At 48.7% G+C, this 27,552-nt stretch overlaps 1 long non-coding RNA gene and 1 other non-coding gene across 2 annotated transcripts in view; both read right to left on the bottom strand.

Moving 5' to 3' along the window:
• Positions 1-27,552, bottom strand: part of LOC126354617 (uncharacterized) — a 121,648-nt gene that overhangs the window by 46,820 nt on the left and 47,276 nt on the right. The window lies entirely within an intron of this gene.
• On the bottom strand, positions 9,566-9,640 carry Trnat-ugu (transfer RNA threonine (anticodon UGU)). Its single transcript has one exon. It is a non-coding gene; the product is annotated as a tRNA-Thr (tRNA).

Below are 27,552 nucleotides of genomic sequence, written 5' to 3'. Positions count from 1 at the left end.
CACGTCTGGAAGGCGCTGCCCTCGGAAAGTACAGAAACTGTTCTCCAGTATACCGGTGCCGTGGCTGGCTATATAAGCCCCGAGCATAACCTGCGATCTCGTCACCTCACAGCATACACAAAGTAGCTAGCGTGGGGAGCTGCGTCAAACCACTATGTGGACGTAAAATCATAACAACAATAACATCCAGTTGTCTGATTTTTGCTACCCATTGAACTCTGTGAGAGCGCAGGATGACGAATTCCCCGACACCTCGTCCCATGAGATCCATGCAAACCCGTACTGCAGGGACTGGTGTACGCTTTGGGTACTGATCAAGTAAAAAACTGCCGGGAAAGTGAGTGAGCGGAGCAGAGCGAGTGTGCCACTGTGTAAACGCGGAGAAGTGTACAGAGCGGCGGTGTGGTGGCCGCGGCAGACAGCATCAGCCGGGCGTAGGTGCACACAGGGCGGCATTCAGCGCGGCCCAACAACAAGGGCCCGTTGTGCGCGCACCTGGGCGGGCCGCGCCGACACCTGAGGCGAGTGACGGTCGCTGTCAGCTCCGGGCAGGCCCACCGAAAGCCGAGCCTCACACCCCGCCGCCGGCTACAGCGCTGGCCGCCTGGAGCACGTCTCTCCACACTCGGCCGGCGAACAGCACGTTTAGGAGCTGTTCCAAGCAGCTCTGCTACGTGCTCCGGGGGCAAGTCATTTACAAATATTTCATTGTTTTCGTTATAAAATGCAAGCCTCCATCAGCAAATTCTCAAATCTTCAAGTCCATGTACATAACAATCTCGTGGTTGTTGGTTTGTCCCAAGATTATCAGGTCCACACCATCGTATTATGTTCGAGATGAGTTTATAAACACACTGTTGATTTTGTGGTCTTCAGTCCTGAGACTGGTTTTTTGCACCTCTCCATGCTACTCTATCCTGCGCAAGCTTCTTTATCTCCCAGTACGGCAGCCTACATCCTTCTGAATCTGCTTAGTGTATTCATCTCTTGGTCTCCCTCTACGATTTTTACCCTCCACGCTGCCCTCCAATACTCAATTGGTAGTCCCTTCATGCCTCAGAACATGTCCTACTAACCGATCCCTTCTTCTTGTCAAATTGTGCCACAAGCTCCTCTTCTCCCCAATTCTATTCAATACCTCCTCGTTAGTTACGTGATCTACCCGTCTAATCTTCAGCATTCTTCTGTAGCACCACATTTCGAAAGCCTCTATTCTCTTCTTGTCAAAGCTATTTATCGACCACGTTTCACTTCCATGCATTGCTAACTACATACAAATACTTTCAGAAACGACTTCCTGACATTTAAATCTATACTTGATGTTACCAAATATTTCTTCTTCAGAAACGCTTTCCTTGCCATTGCCAGTCTACATTTTATAGCCTCTCTACTTCGACCATCAACTGTTATTTTGCTCCCCAAATAGCGAAACTCCTTTACTGATTAAAGTGTCTCATTTCCTAATCTAATTCCCTCAGCGTCACCCAACTTAATTCGACTACATTCCATTATCCTCGTTCTGTTTTTGTTAATGTTCATCTTATATCCTTCTTTCAAGACACTGTCTATTCCGTTAAACTGCTCTTCCAAGTCCTACACTACTGGACATTAAAACTGTTACACCACCAAGATGACGTGCTACAGACGCGAAATTTAACCGACAGGAAGAAGATGCTGTGATATGCAAATGATTAGCTTTACAGAGCATTCACCCAAGGTTGGCGCTGGTGGCGACACCTACAACGTGCTGGCATGAGAAAATTTCCAAGCGATTTGTCGTACACAAACAGCAGTTGACCGGCGTTGATTGGTGAAACGTTGTTGTGATGCCTCGTGCAAGGGGGAGAAATGCGTACCATCAAGTTTCCGACTTTGATAAAGGTCGGATTGTACCCTAACGCAATTTCGGTTTATCGTAACGCGACATTGCTGCTAACGTTGGTTGAGATACAATGACTTAGCAGAATATGGAATCGGTGGGTTCAGGTGCGTAATACGGAACGCCGTGCTGGATCCCAACGGCCTCGTATCACCAGCAGTCGAGATGACAGGCATCTTATCCGCATGGCTATGACGGATCGTGCAGCCACGTCTCGATCCTTCAGTCAAGAGATCGGGACGTTTGCAAGACAACCATTTGCACGAACAGTTCGTCGACGTTTGCAGCAGCGTGGACTATCAGCTCGGATACCATGGCTGCGGTTACCCTTGACATTGCGATGTGTACTCAACGACGAACCTTGGTGCACGAATGGCAAAACGTCATTTTTTCGGATGTATCCAGATTCTGTTTACAGCATCATGATGGTCGCATCCGTGTTTGGCGACATCTCCGTGAACGCACATTGAACCGTGTATTCGTAATCGGCATACTGGCGTATCACCCGGCGTGATGTTATGGGGTTCCGTTGGTTACACGTCTCGGTCACCTCTTGTTCGCATTGGCGGCACTTTGAACAGTGGACGTTACATTTCAGATGTGTTACGACACGTGGCTCTATCCTTCATTCTATCCCTGCGAAACCCTACATTTCAGCAGGATTATGCGCGATTGCATGTTGCAGACCCTGTACGGGCCTTTCTGGATACAGATAATGTTTGACTGTTGCCCTGGCCAGCACATTCTCCAGATCTCTCACCAATTGAAACGTCTGGTTAATGGTGGCCGAGCAACTGGCTCGTCACAATACGCCAATCACTACTCTTGATGAACTGTGGTACCGTGTTGAAGCTGCGTGGGCATCTGTAGCTGTACACGTCATCCAAGCTCTGTTTGACTCAATGCCCAGGCGTATCAAGGACATTATTACGGCCAGAGGTGGTTGTTATGGGTACTTATTTCTCAGGACCTATGCACCCAAATTGCATGTTGTCACATGTCAGTGCTAGTATATCATATTTGTCCAATGAATACCCGTTTATCATCTGCATTACTTCTTGGTGTAGCAATTTTAATGGCCAGTAGTGTATGAAACAAAAACACTTTGCGTGATTTTTTTTCATCATCCAGGAAAAAAAAACAAGAAATGAAATTTATTCGCTGTTTCGGAACCTTTCTGATAGTAGCTGCACTGGATATAAAGATTTTTACCTATTAATGGCTTGTAAAAATAAGCATTACTATACTCGTCGGGCAAAATGGCGATTGTAGTCATAATGTTGAATACGTTTGTCTTCTTGAAACACCGTGGCGGTCATCCAAATAGAGCTGCGAGTGACGGCGTCGTGGATAGTCTGGCGTATGGAAGTTTGGATTAGTCCTGCAAGCGTGCTCAGATAGCTGAAGTTTTGCGCAACTGCGAATTAATTTTATAAATTAAATAGAGCTGCAAGATCGTCGTCATTGTGTGTTTCTTCAAACATTGTTAAAAATAAGAAACCAAAAAAAAATATTGCTCCACTTCAATTTGGAGTCGTGCTCATTCTCAGAGTTACCACGATGTCATTCATTAGAATCGAATCTACTGGAATCGAAGCGATCAAACTGACCGCAAGCTCCTCAGAAATGTCCACAGCTGCCTGTCTACAGCTGACGCTATTTCTTTTATTGCTATATTGCCGTGGTTAAAGCGCCAAACAATCTCAACATCAGTATTACAAAATGTCTTACGAATGAAATGAAAAGTGCCATAATTATCAATGAAAGTTAAGTCAAATCTACAGTTTCGGTTCCGTTTACGTTGACGGAACGGGGCACACACATGGGGACAGAAGGGCTGAACAGACAAGAACGAAAGTCGCTCTAGAAATATGAAAATCAAAACTAAACCGAATATTCACACAAAAATTTCAAAAATTCAAAATGTTCTCTTTATTCGTAGAGGAAGAAAAAACACTGTATTTGGACGGCTGGAGTGCAGGGAGGGGACGAAAGACAGTGGCTGTTCTCTGCGTCCCATCAGGCAGCTCTTGACCATGGTCACTTCCAACAGCTGGTACTAGCCCTGTCTCTTGAGGTCGGAAGCAGACGAGTGTACAGACGTTCAGAAACCACAATACTTCACAGCTCATCCGACCCGATCTCAGGTTGCGGGCTTCTCTTTGGACAAACAGTTGAAGCGAGATGACTCAGAAGCACACGCGATATACTCTAAACACTTGTCGCCTTGAGTAAGAGAGATGTTTCTCCGCTCAGTACCATGAGGAGAAAGCAGAAAGATTTAACACGGTAAGAAGAGCAATCAACAAACATCTAGAAAATAAATTTCGTAGAGATACTTAAAACATTTGAGAGTGGTCAATGCTCCAGAATTACTGCATGGAAGTGTTTTAAATAAACAACCAAGACACATTCAGCGCGCAGAAATGAAATGTTCCAGAGCTGATAAACAATATACACTGCCAGAAAAAAATTAGCACACCCTTTTAGAGGTTTCCAATTCACTCAATATTTACTGTTGCAACAATGCATATGGATTACATGAAATGATCACATTTTCAGATAAATAGTGCAAACGGTCCTGAGGTACCAGCTGTCGAACAATGCTGAAACACCCATATTATTATGTGGCGTAGATTCCATGGGCGGCAATGCTGGCAATGACTCTGGTATTCTGTCGATCGTAGAGATGGCGAATAGTGTCCTTGTTTACGTTAAGCAACACATGCTCAATTGCAGCAGCAAGTCTGGAGCTTTCGCTGGCCAGGGACGTTGCTGTACGTCTCGAAGGGTACGTAGAGTTTCAGGGGCAGCGTGTTGGTGAACATTATCACACTCATCTGTAAGAACAGCAAAAGAATGAGTCTGCAAGACTACACCAGTCTTGTGGTTTGATCTGAAAGGCTACAGGTAACTGCAGGTTCACGCCCTAACACCAACCTCTAACATTTAAGCCTTCTGCTTGTCGACCTAGCCATTCGTCTGCTAAACTGATTCTGTCCTCTGATAGTGGTGGTTGTTTCTAGTTTGCATCGCAGTTGTCCTTTTTTTCAGAATCTTAAATAAAAGTGCAGAAATGCTGAAATGATATGAGATGGTGGCCCTATCATTACTGTACTCAAATATTGACGGGTGATCTATTATAAAAATTATGGCAAAATTTTATTGATCATAAAATAGGACAAACAACACAAGTTAAGCGAGATGACAAATAAATCGTGAACTGTTGGCAACACAAATGGAAAACAAACAAGCACTCCACTGGGTGGTGATTGGTGTGCAAAGACTTAGGTTTCTCTCTCTAATTTGTTTACTCTGTCTAAAAATGTGGATGACGCAATATGAAGTTATCTATTGCTGAATAGACTTTGAAGGATTGATTCTACACAGAAGTTATTCTACTTAAGTGCACCTGAGAAAAAGTCGCGAGACTGTGATTCTGTCTGTTCTACCAAGCAAGAGCAGCAATACTGTATCCATTTCTAAAGGCGTAGCACTGTCTCATGTGACGGTCATGGTGCAAGCGTCTGCAAGGTGCAGCACCTGTAACTCGTTATCGCCGGCACGAAATATGCAAAGTTGCAGGTTGCCGCTCTTTTAGTTGGATACCAATTGCTCTCTGGTGGAGCTCTGAAATATTGGCAGATTCCAGCTTGTGACATTCTTGTTCACCAGTCATACTATGGACCAATTTCACTCACTAATACAGCAGTGTGCACAAGAAGATCAAACATCAGTGTGGCAGACCTCATTTGAATAAGATTGTTCTCAGCACAGCAAGATGTCCAAGATGACTGAGGAGTGAATTGTCGGTAAAACTACGAATTCACCGCACCCTCCACAGTCAAGGCCACTGTCAGTGCCAAGTCACGTTCAGGACGAGTGTCCCACCTCCACTCTTTAACAACAGTCAAGACCAGACTCTTCTTCCCAGCAGGGGTCTGAACCAGAAGTCCACGTTCCTCTGCTCCTACCTTTCCATCAAACCTCGGTAAAGTAGAAAAAAGCATCTACACAACCGCCCCCACAAGGGCTTCGCGTCCAATCCCAATACCCTACAAGCTCCATATCTTTCCTCTAACTCGTCTGCTCTAGACTCCAGCCAATCCTAACCGAAGTTAATGACAGACTTTTCCCTGCTGGAGAAGCAGTCAATCCCTGACTGTTAAATTCCCACGCAGGGAGTAGATGTTATGCTTCTGCATATTTTCTTTCCCCATAGCTACTGAAGTGGCAGCATGTTTTGAGTTTCTGTTAAGGCCTAAAGTGAACAAGCCCATTTCAGATCCACTATAAATGTTGCATTCCGTTATAAAATTCTTTGAAAGACCTGAGGCTTCCCAAAAACTCAGCAGGCAGAGGGATGACACCAACTGACAGCTCCATCGATCGTGTCTGTTCCAAGGGCAAAACAGAAACTCGCGAATTTTTATGGACACCATCCCTTTACATAAGTGGCATTTACAGCACTGTCGAAACATCTTAGCCATGGAACCGACTTATACCCGGTGCCCCTGTCCCTGCCGTGGCCAGAGGTGCCTAAGGGATAGATTAAGGTAGGCAGTTTTTTCGCCTCTTTGGCAAAAAGCATTGTCTGAACACTGTTGCGAGAAAATCTTGGAGCTAGCATTCTATCCCCAGTAAGGGCTTCGAGATATTCCTTTCCCTATTAGTTGCATGTGACTTCAAGCCCCAAATATCCATTGCAAGATTTAATGTTAAATAAAATTAATGAGTAGCCATGAATATGAAAATAAGTGAGTGACCTGTCCTCTCTCAGGTCTAACAACATTCTGAACAAACCGATCACTGGTTAGCATCCCCACAGACCATAAGGGCTAGGGAGGAGCCAGTGTGTCTTGGAAGTCTGCGCTCACAAGTTTTCTGTCATACACGCATAATCTGCCTTCATTGCTGAAGACCACCACGCACCAGTCCATCTTCCAAGTGATCCTCTGACAGCACCAGTAGAGCTATGCACGTCGACGCTGTGGCATGAGTGGAAGACGGCGTGCATGCCAGTAGCCACACTATTAATGAGTAGTTCGCAACAGTTCACGCTGACACGTTCACAAGCACTCTTATCTGTAGCGTGGTAGCAGTACCATCTGAAACTGCTGTCTTCATAATACGACGATCTTGGCCAGCATCTGTGCTGTGTGGACGTCTAGAGTCTTGTCTACAGGTGTGAGAATGTTCACGCAACCACTGATATCAGTATCATCGCACAACAGAAGCAGCACATCCAACTTTTGTGGTAACCCTCCAAAAGGGCCATCCTACCATTGGGAAGGCCACAATTTGACCCCTTTCAAACTCATTTGGCCGAAGCAAGCACAAGTAGGTCTCCATGACAGCGTAGAATGCTTGCTTCACACGTTTGCACCACACTGAACCTTCTGGCTGTGAGCATTCCCCATTAAACGGTACACACAGACAGAGCTCAGATAGCTATGCCACTATGCTGTCTGTACAGCAAATGTACTAACCCCACCAGGTTGCATATGCCATCATAGGATCAAAATAGACGTCGTCTTCCCAGGTGCACTGATTTTTTTCTGGCAATGTAGAAGGACTAAATAAATCAAAAATGTTTACAATAGAAAAGAATTTATTGTCAGCAATAAATGGAAAGTAAAATAAAATAGGGTAAGACATAACGAACTCTTGCAGAGAATTGACCCAGGAAACCTGTCCATAAAAGTAAAACATAAAATAAACTAAAAGGCGTAACAGAAATTAGAACTTTTCCAAGGAAGGATTGCTAAGAGAATTCTGTGACCTTGAATAAAGTAAGACAGCCAAGGTGGGAAACGAGAGAACAAAAACACGTACATCCAGGTAGAGAGGATATCTGACAACATCAGGTAAACGACTAAGTTCTTCCGACACAGTCAAAGAATGAGCCAGAGCAGGCTGACAAATCAGATACTGAAGTTTCTTCTGAACAGTAAAATCAAAGTACTCTGGAAAAAAGAGATGCAGAGCGATCTGGAAGACGTGGGAATATGGAAGACGGAATTGCAATACGACAAGTTTCGAACAAAAAACTGAGACTACCATGGTTTTCCAGGCAAGAATTACGCCCACGACAAAAATAACATATCATAAAAGCGTCAAGACATTCCTGAAGTACGACAATGAAAGGATAGGAGAAATACCACATGACATGTAGCTGATCTCGAATGGCCAAAACCGACAGGTGAAGAAAAAAGATGAGGAAATTTTACTGCGCCTCTACAATCACACTCGGCTCTGGGAGAGCTCCACTTACAGTTCGCCAGTTCGGCGCCACGTCCGGCAGTGCCACACACCTTACGATATAGCTACCTGTGCTACAACTAATGGAACGTGTTCCCGGCGTGTGCTGGCTTTCTCGTTACGCCAGGAACGGTAGGTTCCACTGATGCATTTCACTACCGGCTTGGGCAGTATCTCTTTCAGCAAAGAACTGTGGGTCAAAATAATATGAACACCTTTCTGTAACTTATTTCCAGACATTTCTGTAACTCACTATCATTGCAATTCATGTCCTCCTGAGACTAAAACATCTCTGGAAGTGTTTTGCACTTTCAGTGGGTATTGTGGAGTTGTTTATGATCTATAGAGAGTATTTTCAGCTAGTGAATCCTTCTCCGCTGCCGATGTTGCTAACGCATGCCCCTGCAGTGGTGCTCGATTCAGGGAGCTGTCCGTCCGAGTCCTGGTGGAAGAATTTTTTTTTTCCAGAGAGTATTCTATGAATTTCAACAAAGAGATTCCAGGAAAGGGCCATGTATACGGACGTTCAAGTGCATGTGTTTCATCCAGTATGAAAGGGTGTCCCCCGTATCCCTCTTCCATTGCAAATACACTCGTGCTCATAAATTAAGGATAACTGCAGAATGTGGGGCCGCACAACGTGGCACTACACAAAACTGGCGAGAACAGCATAGGCACATGGGGAACACACACGACACAGATCTGTACGTCCACGGTATTGGTGATACGTTGAGAAAACCATCCCGAAACACATGTGCTACAAAACGCCACTGTTTCCTGCGCACATATCCCCCACATCAATATGTGATATGATCTCCATGCACACGTAAACAGGCCCCACAACGGATTGGCATACTCTAGATCAGGTGCTCGAGCAGGTGCTGGGGTATAGCCTCCCATTCGTGCATCAGTGCCTGTTGGAGCTCCTGATGTGTCATATGGGTTTCAAGACGTCCAGCGATACGTCGATCAAGAGCATCCCAGACGTGCTCGATGGGGTTTAGATCAAGATACTCCTCCACGATGGCCACCCAGTGGGGCCGTGCGTCATCATCCATCAGGAAGAAGGTGGGACCCACTGCACCCCTGAAAAGGCGGACATACTGGTGCAAAATGACGTCCTGATACACCTGACCTGTTACAGTTCGTCTCTCAAAGACATGCAGGGGTGTACGTGCACTAATCATAATCCCACCCCACACCATCAAACCACGACCTCCATACAGGTCCCCTTCAAGGACATTAAGGGGCTGGTGTCCGGTTCCTGGTTCATGTCAGATGAAAACCCGGCGAGAATCACTGTTCAGACTATACCTGGACTCTACACTTATACACAGCCGTCAAGAACGAAATTAGAATTATATATGAACTCCTTCAGCTGCTAAAGGTCGTTGATATGTATCAACGCGGACAGGTGAAAATGTGTGCCCAGACCGGGACTCGAACCCGGGATCTCCTGCTTACATGGCAGACGCTCTATCCATCTGAGCCACCGAGGGCACAAAGGATAGTGCGACTGCAGGGACTACGTCGCGCACGCCTCCCGCGAGATCCACATACTCATATGTCCACACACTACATTCGTAGTCCCTATCCAACACACTCATTACTCGTGGAAGACATTCTTACCAAGTCCCGTAAGAGTTCGGGTAATATGTGTGCATCCGCACAGAAGAAGGAATCATGGTCGCTATTTCCAGAACTATATACTTATATGGATATGGAGTCTGTTCCTCCGGATATGTCCGACTTCATGTCATAATGAAGAATAGGGTCTTTCCGTATGAATATCTGGGTGCGAGGGAGAAACTCAGTGAAAGCACCTCAGCTGAAATGACCACATTCTCCAGAAAACTTACAGGAAATGGCGTAACAGATGTGGGATGCGACAGAGAGAATGCATGTATTGTATACACACCAATAAACATTTTGTGTGCATGTGGAGGTTATGACCCACTTATCGTAGAGGCAGAGAGAGAGAGAGAATACTGTGTATATGAGTATATACTTGGCTTACTGTGTGTGCACATTAAATTGTATTCATTGTCTACAAACTATGTGTGTCAGTCAATGTATTTCCTTTCAAACGCTGGCCTTATCAAATCAGGATGTATTTATTTGACAGAGGCGAACTGTGAATATTCAGCGCCATGTGCTGCTGTGTTACATGTTTGACATTGTTAAAAACAAATACGAGCGCCTGTGTCAGATGTAGGGTTTGGTTAAAGGGTGTTCTGAGCTGTTGAATAAAGCTACTTTGTTAAACTCTAGTCCCTCATTTGTTTTCTTTCTATATCGGCTCTGTAAAATAGTTGTTTACAACATGATATTGCTGTACCATACAACGTTCAACTACATCTCTGTTTCACGCCTCTTTCCTGCAAGAATGGATGTGCTAACACTGTTGTTGGGTTCATTTTTACCGCGACATTTCGGCCTACAGTTGTACTGGAATGACTTGTGCAAGCTATGACTCTGCTTAAAAAGGATAGTTACATTGTATCTACTGTGGATGCTACTGTGCATCTAACAAATTCATGGAAAACTCGTTGCTGGGTGCCTGGCCGGCACTGTGCAATTGACTGTATTGCTGCTAACTCAGGTGGTCAACTGCAATGTCTGACGTGATGAACAGTGGACTCTGGCGCTCTCTGGATACCTGTCGCACACTTTTGCAATCAGACGGTGGTTTCTTATGAATCACTAGAGCACTAGACCCTCCCAAAGGTGTTCATCTCAGTCTGTCAGATGCAGTTGCACTCTGTCGCCGGTACAGTAGAATTTTTTTCATCACGCAATGCCATGCTGAAGAAAGCTATTGGCCAATACTCTCTTATGACATCGTTCTTCTTTTGGCGTCTTTATCTGCAATGTTTTAAATGGTTACTGTGGTGTCACCGCCAGACACCACACTTGCTAGTTGGTAGCCTTTAAATCGGCCGCGGTCCGTTAGTATACGTCGGACCTGCGTGTCGCCACTATCAATGATTGCAGACCGAGCGCCGCCACACGGCAGGTCTAGAGAGACTTCCTACCACTCGCCCCAGTTGTACAGCCGACTTTGCTAGCGATGGTTCACTTACTTCTACGCTCTCATTTGCCTAGACGATAGTTAGCATAGCCTTCAGCTACGTTATTTGCTACGACCTAGCAAGGCGCCATGATCAGTTTCTACTGATATTGTAAATCATGTACCGTCAACAGCGACGTTCGTCATTGATGGATTAAAGTTAAGTATTCCACCAGCTACGTCCATTTTTCTCAATTCTAATTCCCTTGTCATGTTCCAGACCTCACGCCAACCTGCGTGAGCTAAACGCGTGCATTTCGGCCTCCTTTAGTAGCACGGTGTTGGCTCTCCGGCCAACCATAACAGTTACTATACACCTTGTCACTGTACAAACGTATATGGCTCTCAGACGCATTTCACACATGTCTCTCTTTTGATACTACACACATTTCTGCACATTTCTGACTGACATGGGTTCTGGCTATAAAAAAGGTAGGTTACTCTTTGTTTAATAGCCACTACCCATCCAAACCATTAGTATTGGTGGTGAATTTTAAAAACATGATACCTGAACATTCCATTTTGCATGTTATCCCAGGGAACACGTATAACCCTTAATTTCTGAATTTCTCTGCAGGATATGTAAGTAGGCCACTGGATTAACGTACAATTGTGCTGCTTGCATGTTATAATTTCTCCAACATTTTAACTTAGGTCACATAGATTGTGGCTACAAGGTCACCACAAACAATGTACTATCTTCTATTTTGAAATTACCGTTGTATTTAACTTTGGGCATGTATGCACTGAGGAAGTGTTCCCACTGTTTTAAACTTCGAACAGTCTGGTTTTGATACATCCAGTGGGTGTCTCGACTTTCCCATTATTTCATACTGACAACACAACTATAACTTACAACCATCCAGTCTCAGCTTGTATGCACAGCTCCAACATCTTGGGTTTAGGTGATCTGGCAACCATGCTCATGGTGCTGATGTAAACGTTCTCACAACCGTGGTTTTATCTCCTGGCCCGTAATCTTGCATTGTGGTGTCATAGAGGCTGTTCTCAGGTCCACTATATTTGACTTTATACTTACGACATTTGGGCAGTCTCTGTCATCTTGGATTTCTTAATTCCCTGCCATTTTACACTTAGCACAATTACGCTATTTTGAATTTCCTGCCATCTTATGCAGAGGGCATCTGGGCTATTTTCAGATTTCCGCCCGGTGTATGTAGACGAATTGGACGATCATTATTTCCCATCATTTCATACTTAGGACAATAGATGGACCTACAAGACACTTTGGGAGGTGCTCTGAGTGCTATTGCTACACTACTATTCGAAATTCCCGGCATTCTATAGCGCATGTCGTGTCGCCTACTACCTTTTCCCCGAACCAACCACAAACAGCAGCCACTCCTCCTCCTCCCCCCCCCCGCCTCCCCCCGCTACTCTGGTCCAAGGTAGGCTGATGGGCTTAGTCCCACAGGGAGAGTATAATCGTCTTGAGGTATAATGACTGTCGAACATTCGTCTTTTTTCTCTGCAGTAGCGGGCAATGTATGCCGGGTCTCTACGAGGGAAACGTACTGGTGTGTTGTCCTGCGTCCTCTGAATGTCTGTTCTGGCGAAGTGTTTCTATCTGCGTTGGTTGGATGCTGGGTTAACGTTTGACGGCTGCAACGTTAGTCGTAGTAGCGCAAGTCCAGTCTTAATGGAACATTCGACTAGTAGCAGAGATTGGTGTTAAATATCGATAAACATCTTCTCCAACATTCTCTATTACCTCCTGACATCTGGGGTCGACATTAATGGCTTCTACCTCTTGTTTGCTCGATCCTAAATTGTTTTTGCCATGAACTGCTCTATCTCTTCTTTTACTACAGGCATATGAGGGAGACTAGTGTGGTGTCACCGCCAGACACCACACTTGCTAGGTGGTAGCCTTTAAATCGGCCGCGGTCTGGTAGTATACGTCGGACCCGCGTGTCGCCACTATCAGTTATTGTAGACCGAGCGCCGCCACACGGCAGGTCTAGAGAGACTTCCTACCACTCGCCCCAGTTGTACAGCCGACTTTGCTAGCGATGGTTCACTGACTTTTACGCTCTCATAGTTAGCATAGCCTTCAGCTACGTTATTTGCTACGACCTAGCAAGGCGCCAGTATCCGTAATATTGATAGTGTGAATAATGTACCATAAAGAGCGACGTTCTCCATTAATGGATTAAAGTTAAGTGTTCCACCAGCTACGTCCGTTTTTCTCAATTCTAATTCCCTTGTCATGTTCGAGACCTCACGCCAGCCGGCGTGAGCTAAAATGCGTACATTTCAGTCTCTTTGAGGTTGGCTCTCCTGCCAACCACAACAACTAGGTCGTTATGGTCTTCTACAACTGCCACGGGGACCACATTCGGGAGTTGGTCATACCTCTTTTCCTGTTGCATTTTTTCACTGCGCTGCCACCACTTGAGTGATGCCTCTGTTGTTGCATTATCATTTCTCAGAAGGGCATGGTCGATTTCTCTTCGACTTCTTTCATCCAGTGTCACTTTTTGTTAACTTCTGTCATATTCCTATTCACAACGTGGCATTGGCCAAAACATTCAGTATTAGTATGTCGTTTCCGTATAACGATAGGCAGTGTTCTTCAGTTACTGTTCCGCTAAGTATACTTACTGACGATTGTTAGATAATGTTTTCTTCAGTTTGGAATTTGTCCCAGCAATCAACGTCTCTGTTGTTCTCTAGCTACTGTTAGTTGCCAAATACATCATGTCATCCCACCTGCTGTAGTTGACGACTCTGTTGCATCTTTTCAGCCATTTCGTTGGGACCTCACCACTGTCGCCGGAAAAGGCTCGCGGATGCCTGCTGTTCTGGAAACAACTGGTCTGCTGAGATAACCAAGTACTGCTTGTATTCCAGTTCCTGTCCATGTAGACGACGGCTTTTACGTTGACTACCTGGAGTAACGGTGATGCAGATGTTTTGAATTACCAGGTGTATCCAATAACGTCATGACATAATCACAATGAAGTCAAAATCAGAAAGCTGTGTCGTCAGTGACGTACAACACTTCGCACTGAAAGCACTTTTATTACAGACACCAACGTGCAGGCAAAACAGAACTGCGCCTGGACGGAGAGTGCAGTTATTTATACAGACATCGAATATTCCAGTATTTGCAGATATTACAAGTATAAGAAATTTCGAGAACCTTCAAGAAATGCTAAATACAAAACGACGAAGATTGGTGATGGGATTTGAACATCCACTAGCAACGCTAACCGCTACGCCACGCTATGTAGCACACCTCGCGGCAGTACAGTACAGCGACACGTACACTCTGTCGTGCGCTTTACATGAAAATTCTTAGAATCTAGGTTTATAAGCAAATGTAAGAGTCTTGATATACAAATATAATATCTGATACATGCTACTACGAACATGTTATTCTCGAAAGCAAATACTGGGTACTGAAACAGCGAAAGAATGAACCGGCGGCCGGATGTCACAGTGTGAGGTATGCGGAGCGCTTATTTGGAGCGAGTCAAGCCGGTGTGCTGGCGAGTTATTATTCCTGGGGGGAAAACCCGCCCAACTAGCGTCACACGGGCTAAATGTCTCCATTAACAAGAATCTGTTACAGCGCCATAAATATTCATTCCGAGAGGTGGGGGCCGTTTTGCATTTCTTAGGCAGCTGTTGCCAGGACAGAACCCAGCCACCGGGAAGTAAAATACCTGCATAAGACGGATGCATGCTCACCGTGCACCGGGGTAATTGCCTGGCGTCGGTTAGTCACGGCGCAGTGGGTGGTCCATGCCGACGTACTGTTATAGGCGTCCCAACATGCGCTTCTGGTGACGACGAGATACAGGCGGTGCTGGAAGCTTGCTGACGTAGGGATTATAAAGTACTGAAAACCTGGACATCGCTTTAACTATTAGCAGTAAGCATACGACGTATGAGAATCCATTATTTCAACGCGATTTGCAGTGCTATTACAGGTAATGCATACAGAAAACTGCTACTGGGGAGCCCTTGGAGAATAGTTGATAGTGCAGCAACGATTCTCATACTTGATTTTGAAAGACAACCACAGAATAAGAATAACTCACGCTCGATTTCAAGCTACTCAGTTTGTAATTAGCTTTCTTCATTCCCAGTCGCATATATAAGACGTGTAAGTACATCTTCAAGGCCTTTAACTTGTATTTTACATCTGCCATAAACCGATGTGTCTTTGTGGGGAAACTAATTTTTTTGGCAGTACCAAGTTCTATAATATGGTGTAGTTATTATTAGTTGGTTTTGGGTGGTCACGAACATGCGTGCATATTAAGTGCAACGAAGTTACTTACAATCGGCACGAATACTGTATGGAAATACTGCACATCATACACAACACATTATTCAGAGCCCTTATTACAGACGTCTCATACTTCTGCAAAATATTTCAATCACGTTACTTTTTCGGGGCAAAAATTTATTACTTTTGTCACAGTAACAATGTTGGAGAACTTTTCAGAAAATAGCGTAGATTTTGCGGTTTATTTGTTTTTTTTTTTTTTTTTTGATTCAATGGTTTGTAGATATTTGTTTAAAAACATTTAAAGGGTCCTATAGTCCCCTTTCATTGCCTTTTTATTTGCTTTCCAGTGCACTTTGCGTCTTACAGAACAATTCCTAGCCATGGGGTTGTGTGGGAGAAGTTTTAGTGTGAGAGCGGTGTCTGCTTCCAGCTTGGTGACGGAAGCCTCGGCCCTGGGTTTCCTAGCCATGGGGTTGTGTGGGAGAAGGTTTAGTGTGAGAGCGGTGTCTGCCTCCAGCTTGTTGACGCAAGCCTCGTCCCTGGGTTTCCTAGCCATGGGGTTGTGTTGGAGAAGTTTTAGTGTGAGAGCGGTGTCTGCTTCCAGCTTGTTGACGGAAGCCTCGTCCCTGGGTTTCCTAGCCATGGGGTTGTGTGGGAGAAGTTTTAGTGTGAGAGCGGTGTCTGCTTCCAGCTTGTTGACGGAAGCCTCGTCCCTGGGTTTCCTAGCCATGGGGTTGTGTGGGAGAAGTTTTAGTGTGAGAGCGGTATCTGATTCCAGCTTGTTGACGGGCGCCTCGTCCCTGGGTTTCCTAGCCATGGGGTTGTGTGGGAGAAGTTTTAGTGTGAGAGCGGTGTCTGCTTCCAGCTTGTTGACGGAAGCCTCGTCCCTGGGTTTCCTAGCCATGGGGTTGTGTGGGAGAAGTTTTAGTGTGAGAGCGGTGTCTGCTTTCAGCTTGGTGACGGAAGCCGCGTCCCTGGGTTTCCTAGCCATGGGGTTGTGTGGGAGGAGTTTTAGTGTGAGAGCGGTGTCTGCTTCCAGCCCGTTGACGGAAGCCGCGTCCCTGGGTTTCCTAGCCATGGGGTTGTGTGGGAGAAGTTTTAGTGTGAGAGCGGTGTTTCCTTCCAGGTTGTTGACGGAAGCCGCGTCCCTGGGCTTCCTAGCCATGGGGTTGTGTTGGAGAAGTTTTAGTGTGAGAGCGGTGTCTGCTTCCAGCTTGTTGACGGAAGCCGCGTCCCTGGGTTTCCTAGCCATGGGGTTGTGTGGGAGAAGTTTTAGTGTGAGAGCGGTGTCTGCTTCCAGCTTGGTGACGGAAGCCTCGTCCCTGGGTTTCCTAGCCATGGGGTTGTGTGGGAGAAGTTTTAGTGTGAGAGCGGTGTCTGCTTCCAGCTTGTTGACGGAAGCCTCGTCCCTGGGTTTCCTAGCCATGGGGTTGTGTTGGAGAAGTTTCAGTGTGAGAGCGGTGTCTGCTTCCAGCTTGGTGTCGAGAGCCTCGTCCCTGGGTTTCCTATCCATGGGGTTGTGTTGGAGAAGTTTCAGTGTGAGAGCGGTGTCTGCTTCCAGCTTGGTGACGGAAGCCTCGTCCCTGGGTTTCCTAGTCATGGGGTTGTGTGGGAGAAGTTATAGTGTGAGAGCGGTGTCTGCTTCCAGCTTGGTGTCGGAAGCCTCGTCCCTGGGTTTCCTAGCCATGGGGTTGTGTTGGAGAAGTTTTAGTGTGAGAGCGGTGTCTGCTTCCAGCTTGGTGTCGAGAGCCTCGTCCCTGGGTTTCCTATCCATGGGGTTGTGTTGGAGAAGTTTCAGTGTGAGAGCGGTGTCTGCTTCCAGCTTGGTGACGGAAGCCTCGTCCCTGGGTTTCCTAGTCATGGGGTTGTGTGGGAGAAGTTATAGTGTGAGAGCGGTGTCTGCTTCCAGCTTGGTGTCGGAAGCCTCGTCCCTGGGTTTCCTAGCCATGGGGTTGTGATGGAGAAGTTTCAGTGTGAGACCGGTGTCTGCTTCCAGCTTGGTGACGAGAGCCTCGTCCCTGGGTTTCCTATCCATGGGGTTGTGTGGGAGAACTTTTAGTGTGAGAGCGGTGTCTGCTTCCAGCTTGGTGACGGAAGCCTCGTCCCTGGGTTTCCTAGCCATGGGGTTGTGTTGGAGAAGTTTTAGTGTGAGAGCGGTGTCTGCTTCCAGCTTGTTGACGGAAGCCTCGTCCCTGGGTTTCCTAGCCATGGGGTTGTGTGGGAGAAGTTTTAGTGTGAGAGCGGTGTCTGCTTCCAGCTTGTTGACGGAAGCCGCGTCCCTGGGTTTCCTAGCCATGGGGTTGTGTGGGAGAAGTTTTAGTGTGAGAGCGGTGTCTGCTTCCAGCTTGGTGACGAGAGCCTCGTCCCTGGGTTTCCTATCCATGGGGTTGTGTTGAAGTTTTAGTGTGAGAGCGGTGTCTGCTTCCAGCTTGGTGACGGAAGCCTCGTCCCTGGGTTTCCTAGCCATGGGGTTGTGTGGGAGAAGTTTTAGTGTGAGAGCGGTGTCTGCTTCCAGCTTGGTGACGAGAGCCTCGTCCCTGGGTTTCCTATCCATGGGGTTGTGTTGGAGAAGTTTTAGTGTGAGAGCGGTGTCTGCTTCCAGCTTGGTGACGGAAGCCTCGTCCCTGGGTTTCCTAGCCATGGGGTTGTGTGGGAGAAGTTTTAGTGTGAGAGCGGTGTCTGCTTCCAGCTTGGTGAAGGAAGCCTCGTCCCTGGGTTTCCTAGCCATAGGGTTGTGTGGGAGAAGTTATAGTGTGAGAGCGGTGTCTGCTTCCAGCTTGGTGACGGAAGCCTCGTCCCTGGGTTTCCTAGCCATGGGGTTGTGTGGGAGAAGTTTTAGTGTGAGAGCGGTGTCTGCTTCCAGCTTGTTGACGGAAGCCGCATCCCTGGGTTTCCTAGCCATGGGGTTGTGTTGGAGAAGTTTCAGTGTGAGAGCGGTGTCTGCTTCCAGCTTGGTGACGAGAGCCTCGTCCCTGGGTTTCCTATCCATGGGGTTGTGTGGGAGAAGTTTTAGTGGGAGAGCGGTGTCTGCTTCCAGCTTGCTGACGGAAGCCTCGTCCCTGGGTTTCCTAGCCATGGGGTTGTGTGGGAGAAGTTTTAGTGTGAGAGCGGTGTCTGCTTCCAGCTTGGTGACGAGAGCCTCGTCCCTGGGTTTCCTATCCATGGGGTTGTGTGGGACAAGTTTTAGTGTGAGTGCGGTGTCTGCTTCCAGCTTGGTGACGGAAGCCTCGTTCCTGGGTTTCCTAGCCATGGGGTTGTGTGGGAGAAGTTTTAGTGTGAGAGCGGTGTCTGCTTCCAGCTTGGTGACGGAAGCCTTGTCCCTGGGTTTCCTAGCCATGGGGTTGTGTTGGAGAAGTTTCAGTGTGAGACCGGTGTCTGCTTCCAGCTTGGTGACGGAAGCCTCGTCCCTGGGTTTCCTATCCATGGGGTTGTGTTGGAGAAGTTTTACTGGGAGAGCGGTGTCTGCTTCCAGCTTGTTGACGGAAGCCTCGTCCCTGGGTTTCCTAGCCATGGGGTTGTGTGGGAGAAGTTTTAGTGTGAGAGCGGTGTCTGCTTCCAGCTTGGTGACGGAAGCCTCGTCCCTGGGTTTCCTAGCCATAGGGTTGTGTGGGAGAAGTTTTAGTGTGAGAGCAGTGTCTGCTGCCAGCTTGGTGACGGAAGCCTCGTCCCTGGTTTCCTAGCCATAGGGTTGCGTTGGAGAAGTTTTAGTGTGAGAGCGGTGTCTGCTTCCAGCTTGGTGACGGAAGCCTAGTCCCTGGGTTTCCTATCCATGGGGTTGTGTTGGAGAAGTTTTAGTGTGAGAGCGGTGTCTGCTTCCAGCTTGGTGACGGAAGCCTCGTCCCTGGATTTCCTAGCCATGGGGTTGTGTGGGAGAAGTTTTAGTGTGAGAGCGGTGTCTGCTTCCAGCTTGTTGACGGAAGCCTCGTCCCTGGGTTTCCTAGCCATGGGGTTGTGTGGGAGAAGTTTTAGTGTGAGAGCGGAGTCTGTTTCCAGCTTGTTGACGGAAGCCGCATGCCTGGGTTTCCTAGCCATGGGGTTGTGTGGGAGAAGTTTTAGTGTGAGAGCGGTGTCTGCTTCCAGCTTGGTGACGAGAGCCTCGTCCCTGGGTTTCCTATCCATTGGGTTGTGTTGGAGAAGTTTTAGTGTGAGAGCGGTGTCTGCTTCCAGCTTGGTGACGGAAGCCTCGTCCCTGGGTTTCCTAGCCATGGGGTTGTGTTGGAGAAGTTTTAGTGTGAGAGCGGTGTCTGCTTCCAGCTTGTTGACGGAAGCCACGTCCCTGGGTTTCCTAGCCATGGGGTTGTGTTGGAGAAGTTTTAGTGTGAGAGCGGTGTCTGCTTCCAGCTTGGTGACGGAAGCCTCGTCCCTGGTTTTCCTAGCCATGGGGTTGTGTGGGAGAAGTTTTAGTGTGAGAGCGGTGTCTGCTTCCAGCTTGGTGACGGAAGCCTCGTCCCTGGGTTTCCTAGCCATGGGGTTGCGTTGGAGAAGTTTTAGTGTGAGAGCGGTGTCTGCTTCCAGCTTGGTGATGGAAGCCTCGTCCCTGGGTTTCCTAGCCATGGGGTTGTGTGGGAGAAGTTTTAGTGTGAGAGCGGTGTCTGCTTCCAGCTTGTTGACGGAAGCCTCGTCCCTGGGTTTCCTAGCCATGGGGTTGTGTTGGAGAAGTTTTAGTGTGAGAGCGGTGTCTGCTTCCAGCTTGTTGACGGATGCCTCGTCCCTGGGTTTCCTAGCCATGGGGTTGTGTTGGAGAAGTTTTAGTGTGAGAGCGGTGTCTGCTTCCAGCTTGGTGACGGAAGCCTCGTCCCTGGGTTTCCTAGCCATGGGGTTGTGTGGGAGAAGTTTTAGTGTGAGAGCGGTGTCTGCTTCCAGCTTGGTGACGGAAGCCTCGTCCCTGGGTTTCCTAGCCATGGGGTTGTGTGGGAGAAGTTTTAGTGTGAGAGCGGTGTCTGCTTCCAGCTTGTTGACGGAAGCCTCGTCCCTGGGTTTCCTAGCCATGGGGTTGTGTGGGAGAAGTTTTAGTGTGAGAGCGGTGTCTGCTTCCAGCTTGTTGACGGAAGCCTCGTCCCTGGGTTTCCTAGCCATGAAGTTGTGTGGGAGAAGTTTTAGTGTGAGAGCGGTGTCTGCTTCCAGCTTGGTGACGGAAGCCTCGTCCCTGGGCTTCCTAGCCATGGGGTTGTGTGGGAGAAGTTTTAGTGTGAGAGCGGTGTCTGCTTCCAGCTTGTTGACGGAAGCCGCGTCCCTGGGTTTCCTAGCCATGGGGTTGTGTGGGACAAGTTTTAGTGTGAGAGCGGTGTCTGCTTCCAGCTTGTTGACGGAAGCCTCGTCCCTGGGTTTCCTAGCCATGGGGTTTTGTTGGAGAAGTTTTAGTGTGAGAGCGGTGTCTGCTTCCAGCTTGTTGACGGAAGCCTCGTCCCTGGGTTTCCTAGCCATGGGGTTGTGTGGGAGAAGTTTTAGTGTGAGAGCGGTGTCTGCTTCCAGCTTGGTGACGGAAGCCTCGTCCCTGGGTTTCCTAGCCATGGGGTTGTGTGGGAGAAGTTTTAGTGTGAGAGCGGTGTCTGCTTCCAGCTTGCTGACGGAAGCCTCGTCCCTGGGTTTCCTAGCCATGGGGTTGTGTGGGAGAAGTTTTAGTGTGAGAGCGGTGTCTGCTTCCAGCTTGTTGACGGAAGCCTCATCCCTGGGTTTCCTAGCCATGGGGTTGAGTGGGAGAAGTTTTAGTGTGAGAGCGGTGTCTGCTTCCAGCTTGTTGACGGAAGCCGCGTCCCTGGGTTTCCTAGCCATGGGGTTGTGTGGGACAAGTTTTAGTGTGAGAGCGGTGTCTGCTTCCAGCTTGTTGACGGAAGCCTCGTCCCTGGGTTTCCTAGCCATGGGGTTTTGTTGGAGAAGTTTTAGTGTGAGAGCGGTGTCTGCTTCCAGCTTGTTGACGGAAGCCTCGTCCCTGGGTTTCTTAGCCATGGGGTTGTGTGGGAGAAGTTTTAGTGTGAGAGCGGTGTCTGCTTCCAGCTTGGTGACGGAAGCCTCGTCCCTGGGTTTCCTAGCCATGGGGTTGTGTGGGAGAAGTTTTAGTGTGAGAGCGGTGTCTGCTTCCAGCTTGCTGACGGAAGCCTCGTCCCTGGGTTTCCTAGCCATGGGGTTGTGTGGGAGAAGTTTTAGTGTGAGAGCGGTGTCTGCTTCCAGCTTGTTGACGGAAGCCTCATCCCTGGGTTTCCTAGCCATGGGGTTGAGTGGGAGAAGTTTTAGTGTGAGAGCGGTGTCTGCTTCCAGCTTGGTGACGGAAGCCTCGTCCCTGGGTTTCCTAGCCATGGGGTTGTGTGGGAGAAGTTTTAGTGTGAGAGCGGTGTCTGCTTCCAGCTTGGTGACGGAAGCCTCGTCCCTGGGTTTCCTAGCCATGGGGTTGTGTGGGAGAAGTTTTAGTGTGAGAGCGGTGTCTGCTTCCAGCTTGTTGACGGAAGCCTCGTCCCTGGGTTTCCTAGCCACGGGGTTGTGTTGGAGAAGTTTTAGTGTGAGAGCGGTGTCTGCTTCCAGCTTGGTGACGGAAGCCTCGTCCCTGGGTTTCCTAGCCATGGGGTTGTGTGGGAGAAGTTTTAGTGTGAGAGCGGTGTCTGCTTCCAGCTTGGTGACGGAAGCCTCGTCCCTGGGTTTCCTAGCCATGGGGTTGTGTGGGAGAAGTTTTAGTGTGAGAGCGGTGTCTGCTTCCAGCTTGTTGACGGAAGCCGCGTCCCTGGGTTTCCTAGCCACGGGGTTGTGTTGGAGAAGTTTTAGTGTGAGAGCGGTGTCTGCTTCCAGCTTGGTGACGGAAGCCTCGTCCCTGGGTTTCCTAGCCATGGGGTTGTGTGGGAGAAGTTTTAGTGTGAGAGCGGTGTCTGCTTCCAGCTTGTTGACGGAAGCCTCGTCCCTGGGTTTCCTAGCCATGGGGTTGTGTGGGAGAAGTTTTAGTGTGAGAGCGGAGTCTGCTTCCAGCTTGTGACGGAAGCCTCGTCCCTGGGTTTCCTAGCCATGGGGTTGAGTGGGAGAAGTTTTAGTGTGAGAGCGGTGTCTGCTTCCAGCTTGTTGACGGAAGCCGCGTCCCTGGGTTTATTAGCCATGGGGTTGTGTGGGAGAAGTTTTAGTGTGAGAGCGGTGTCTGCTTCCAGCTTGGTGACGGAAGCCTCGTCCCTGGGTTTCCTAGCCATGGGGTTGTGTGGGAGAAGTTTTAGTGTGAGAGCGGTGTCTGCTTCCAGCTTGTTGACGGAAGCCGCGTCCCTGGGTTTCCTAGCCACGGGGTTGTGTTGGAGAAGTTTTAGTGTGAGAGCGGAGTCTGCTTCCAGCTTGTGACGGAAGCCTCGTCCCTGGGTTTCCTAGCCATGGGGTTGAGTGGGAGAAGTTTTAGTGTGAGAGCGGTGTCTGCTTCCAGCTTGTTGACGGAAGCCGCGTCCCTGGGTTTCCTAGCCATGGGGTTGTGTGGGAGAAGTTTTAGTGTGAGAGCGGCGTCTGCTTCCAGCTTGGTGACGGAAGCCTCGTCCCTGGGTTTCCTAGCCATGGGGTTGTGTGGGAGAAGTTTTAGTGTGAGAGCGGTGTCTGCTTCCAGCTTGTTGACGGAAGCCTCGTCCCTGGGTTTCCTATCCATGGGGTTGTGTGGGAGAAGTTTTAGTGTGAGAGTGGTGTCTGCTTCCAGCTTGCTGACGGAAGCCTCGTCCCTGTGTTTCCTAGCCATGGGGTTGTGTGGGAGAAGTTTTAGTGTGAGAGCGGTGTCTGCTTCCAGCTTGTTGACGGAAGCCTCATCCCTGGGTTTCCTAGCCATGGGGTTGAGTGGGAGAAGTTTTAGTGTGAGAGCGGTGTCTGCTTCCAGCTTGTTGACGGAAGCCTCGTCCCTGGGTTTCCTAGCCACGGGGTTGTGTTGGAGAAGTTTTAGTGTGAGAGCGGTGTCTGCTTCCAGCTTGGTGACGGAAGCCTCGTCCCTGGGTTTCCTAGCCATGGGGTTGTGTGGGAGAAGTTTTAGTGTGAGAGCGGTGTCTGCTTCCAGCTTGGTGACGGAAGCCTCGTCCCTGGGTTTCCTAGCCATGGGGTTGTGTGGGAGAAGTTTTAGTGTGAGAGCGGTGTCTGCTTCCAGCTTGTTGACGGAAGCCGCGTCCCTGGGTTTCCTAGCCACGGGGTTGTGTTGGAGAAGTTTTAGTGTGAGAGCGGAGTCTGCTTCCAGCTTGTGACGGAAGCCTCGTCCCTGGGTTTCCTAGCCATGGGGTTGAGTGGGAGAAGTTTTAGTGTGAGAGCGGTGTCTGCTTCCAGCTTGTTGACGGAAGCCGCGTCCCTGGGTTTATTAGCCATGGGGTTGTGTGGGAGAAGTTTTAGTGTGAGAGCGGTGTCTGCTTCCAGCTTGGTGACGGAAGCCTCGTCCCTGGGTTTCCTAGCCATGGGGTTGTGTGGGAGAAGTTTTAGTGTGAGAGCGGTGTCTGCTTCCAGCTTGTTGACGGAAGCCTCGTCCCTGGGTTTCCTAGCCATGGGGTTGTGTGGGAGAAGTTTTAGTGTGAGAGTGGTGTCTGCTTCCAGCTTGCTGACGGAAGCCTCGTCCCTGTGTTTCCTAGCCATGGGGTTGTGTGGGAGAAGTTTTAGTGTGAGAGCGGTGTCTGCTTTCAGCTTGTTGACGGAAGCCGCGTACCTGGGTTTATTAGCCATGGGGTTGTGTGGGAGAAGTTTTAGTGTGAGAGCGGTGTCTGCTTCCAGCTTGTTGATGGAAGCCGCGTCCCTGGGTTTCCTAGCCACGGGGTTGTGTTGGAGAAGTTTTAGTGTGAGAGCGGAGTCTGCTTCCAGCTTGTTGACGGAAGCCTCGTCCCTGGGTTTCCTAGCCATGGGGTTGTGTGGAAGAAGTTTTAGTGTGAGAGCGGTGTCTGCTTCCAGCTTGGTGACGGAAGCCTCGTCCCTGGGTTTCTTAGCCATGGGGTTGTGTGGGAGAAGTTTTAGTGTGAGAGCGGTGTCTGCTTCCAGCTTGTTGACGGAAGCCTCGTCCCTGGGTTTCCTAGCCATGGGGTTGTGTTGGAGAAGTTTTAGTGTGAGAGCGGTGTCTGCTTCCAGCTTGTTGACGGAAGCCTCATCCCTGGGTTTCCTAGCCATGGGGTTGTGTTGGAGAAGTTTTAGTGTTAGAGCGGTGTCTGCTTCCAGCTTGTTGACGGAAGCCGCGTCCCTGGGTTTCCTAGCCATGGGGTTGTGTGGGAGAAGTTTTAGTGTGAGAGCGGTGTCTGCTTCCAGCTTGTTGACGGAAGCCGCGTCCCTGGGTTTCCTAGCCATGGTGTTGTGTGGGAGAAGTTTTAGTGTGAGAGCGGTGTCTGCTTCCAGCTTGTTGACGGAAGCCTCATCCCTGGGTTTCCTAGCCATGGGGTTGTGTGGGAGAAGTTTTAGTGTGAGAGCGGTGTCTGCTTCCAGCTTGTTGACGGAAGCCTCGTCCCTGGGTTTCCTAGCCATGGGGTTGTGTTGGAGAAGTTTTAGTGTGAGAGCGGTGTCTGCTTCCAGCTTGTTGACGGAAGCCTCATCCCTGGGTTTCCTAGCCATGGGGTTGTGTTGGAGAAGTTTTAGTGTTAGAGCGGTGTCTGCTTCCAGCTTGTTGACGGAAGCCGCGTCCCTGGGTTTCCTAGCCACGGGGTTGTGTGGGAGAAGTTTTAGTGTGAGAGCGGTGTCTGCTTTCAGCTTGTTGACGGAAGCCGCGTACCTGGGTTTATTAGCCATGGGGTTGTGTTGGAGAAGTTTTAGTGTGAGAGCGGTGTCTGCTTCCAGCTTGTTGATGGAAGCCGCGTCCCTGGGTTTCCTAGCCACGGGGTTGTGTTGGAGAAGTTTTAGTGTGAGAGCGGAGTCTGCTTCCAGCTTGTTGACGGAAGCCTCGTCCCTGGGTTTCCTAGCCATGGGGTTGTGTGGAAGAAGTTTTAGTGTGAGAGCGGTGTCTGCTTCCAGCTTGGTGACGGAAGCCTCGTCCCTGGGTTTCTTAGCCATGGGGTTGTGTGGGAGAAGTTTTAGTGTGAGAGCGGTGTCTGCTTCCAGCTTGTTGACGGAAGCCTCGTCCCTGGGTTTCCTAGCCATGGGGTTGTGTTGGAGAAGTTTTAGTGTGAGAGCGGTGTCTGCTTCCAGCTTGTTGACGGAAGCCTCATCCCTGGGTTTCCTAGCCATGGGGTTGTGTTGGAGAAGTTTTAGTGTTAGAGCGGTGTCTGCTTCCAGCTTGTTGACGGAAGCCGCGTCCCTGGGTTTCCTAGCCACGGGGTTGTGTTGGAGAAGTTTTAGTGTGAGAGCGGAGTCTGCTTCCAGCTTGTTGACGGAAGCCTCGTCCCTGGGTTTCCTAGCCATGGGGTTGTGTGGAAGAAGTTTTAGTGTGAGAGCGGTGTCTGCTTCCAGCTTGTTGACGGAAGCCGCGTACCTGGGTTTATTAGCCATGGGGTTGTGTGGGAGAAGTTTTAGTGTGAGAGCGGTGTCTGCTTCCAGCTTGTTGATGGAAGCCGCGTCCCTGGGTTTCCTAGCCACGGGGTTGTGTTGGAGAAGTTTTAGTGTGAGAGCGGAGTCTGCTTCCAGCTTGTTGACGGAAGCCTCGTCCCTGGGTTTCCTAGCCATGGGGTTGTGTGGAAGAAGTTTTAGTGTGAGAGCGGTGTCTGCTTCCAGCTTGGTGACGGAAGCCTCGTCCCTGGGTTTCTTAGCCATGGGGTTGTGTGGGAGAAGTTTTAGTGTGAGAGCGGTGTCTGCTTCCAGCTTGTTGACGGAAGCCTCGTCCCTGGGTTTCCTAGCCATGGGGTTGTGTTGGAGAAGTTTTAGTGTGAGAGCGGTGTCTGCTTCCAGCTTGTTGACGGAAGCCTCATCCCTGGGTTTCCTAGCCATGGGGTTGTGTTGGAGAAGTTTTAGTGTTAGAGCGGTGTCTGCTTCCAGCTTGTTGACGGAAGCCGCGTCCCTGGGTTTCCTAGCCATGGGGTTGTGTGGGAGAAGTTTTAGTGTGAGAGCGGTGTCTGCTTCCAGCTTGTTGACGGAAGCCGCGTCCCTGGGTTTCCTAGCCATGGTGTTGTGTTGGAGAAGTTTTAGTGTGAGAGCGGTGTCTGCTTCCAGCTCTCCGAGGGTGTGCAGCCGAGTGAGTTGATTTAACCACGTGGCGCGCTGTCTCAAAACGAGAGACGAGCTTTTAGTTTTTGGCGTCGGGCTTTGTCTTATAGAGACTGTTTTGTTGGGTTGCACCAAGGAATGCAAGGCTTTTGCAGACTTTCAGTTTTATTCCTAATGCAGACTTTGTTTGGTCCGTAAGAATAACGTAGCTCAAAGGTGTTGCATATGTTGAAACGATCTCACATAGGAAGTGCGCCCGCGGTTTAGTGTGAATTATTTTATGCCTGCGACTGCATGTGTATACATTCTAATATTTTCCGATGCTTGATAATTTTTGCCTATTTGTAAATTTTCTTTGTGTCATTTCTATATTTCCGTTGGAAACAATCCACTTGGGTAAATATTAGAGTTTCTTGGCCCACTGCAATTACCCTTTGTCTATTGAAACGTGTCCTCTGTAAAATGTTAATTGTTTGGGGCTGGGAGGTTAAACGTTGCTAAAATTTGGCCACAGTACGTAGAAATTGTGCCTCTGCGAACCATGTGGCCACACGAGTTAACTGTGAGCCTAACTTTCCGGTGGCCCCCTGACTCTGTCCTTGAATTTACCTATTGCTCTGATTTTGGAATATTAAATGTATCCTGTCCGGATTATTCAATTGTATGTGTGGTTTGTGATTTCATGTTGAGTGCGTGAACATGTATGCGTGGCCCTCGTTGAGGCGGATCTTCCAAACCGAGGTTCAACTTTTAAATGCAACCGTGAGATTCAGATTTACCCTTTTATTTAATCATTTCTCAACACAGCGGAACAAACCTTCTAGCTTCGTTGCATGTTGGTGTTGGGGCCGACCTTTCTGTTCATGGAGTGAATGTGGGTCTGAATGCGAGAATTAAACCTTTCCCGTCCCTCTCTAATTACGACCGCAATTATAAATTAAGAGATTCTGTTGTGAGCCGCACAGCGTTTCACAAGCAATCGTACGTAGTTACCAGGCAACAGCAGCTATATAGATGTCATATCTATGTCTTAAGAAATAAATATTT

This window comes from Schistocerca gregaria, chromosome 3 (assembly GCF_023897955.1).
Source record: "Schistocerca gregaria isolate iqSchGreg1 chromosome 3, iqSchGreg1.2, whole genome shotgun sequence".
In the NCBI taxonomy this organism is placed as follows: domain Eukaryota; kingdom Metazoa; phylum Arthropoda; class Insecta; order Orthoptera; family Acrididae; genus Schistocerca; species Schistocerca gregaria.
The sequence above is the reverse complement of the archived record's forward strand: the minus strand, read 5'-3'. Positions and strand labels throughout refer to the sequence as shown.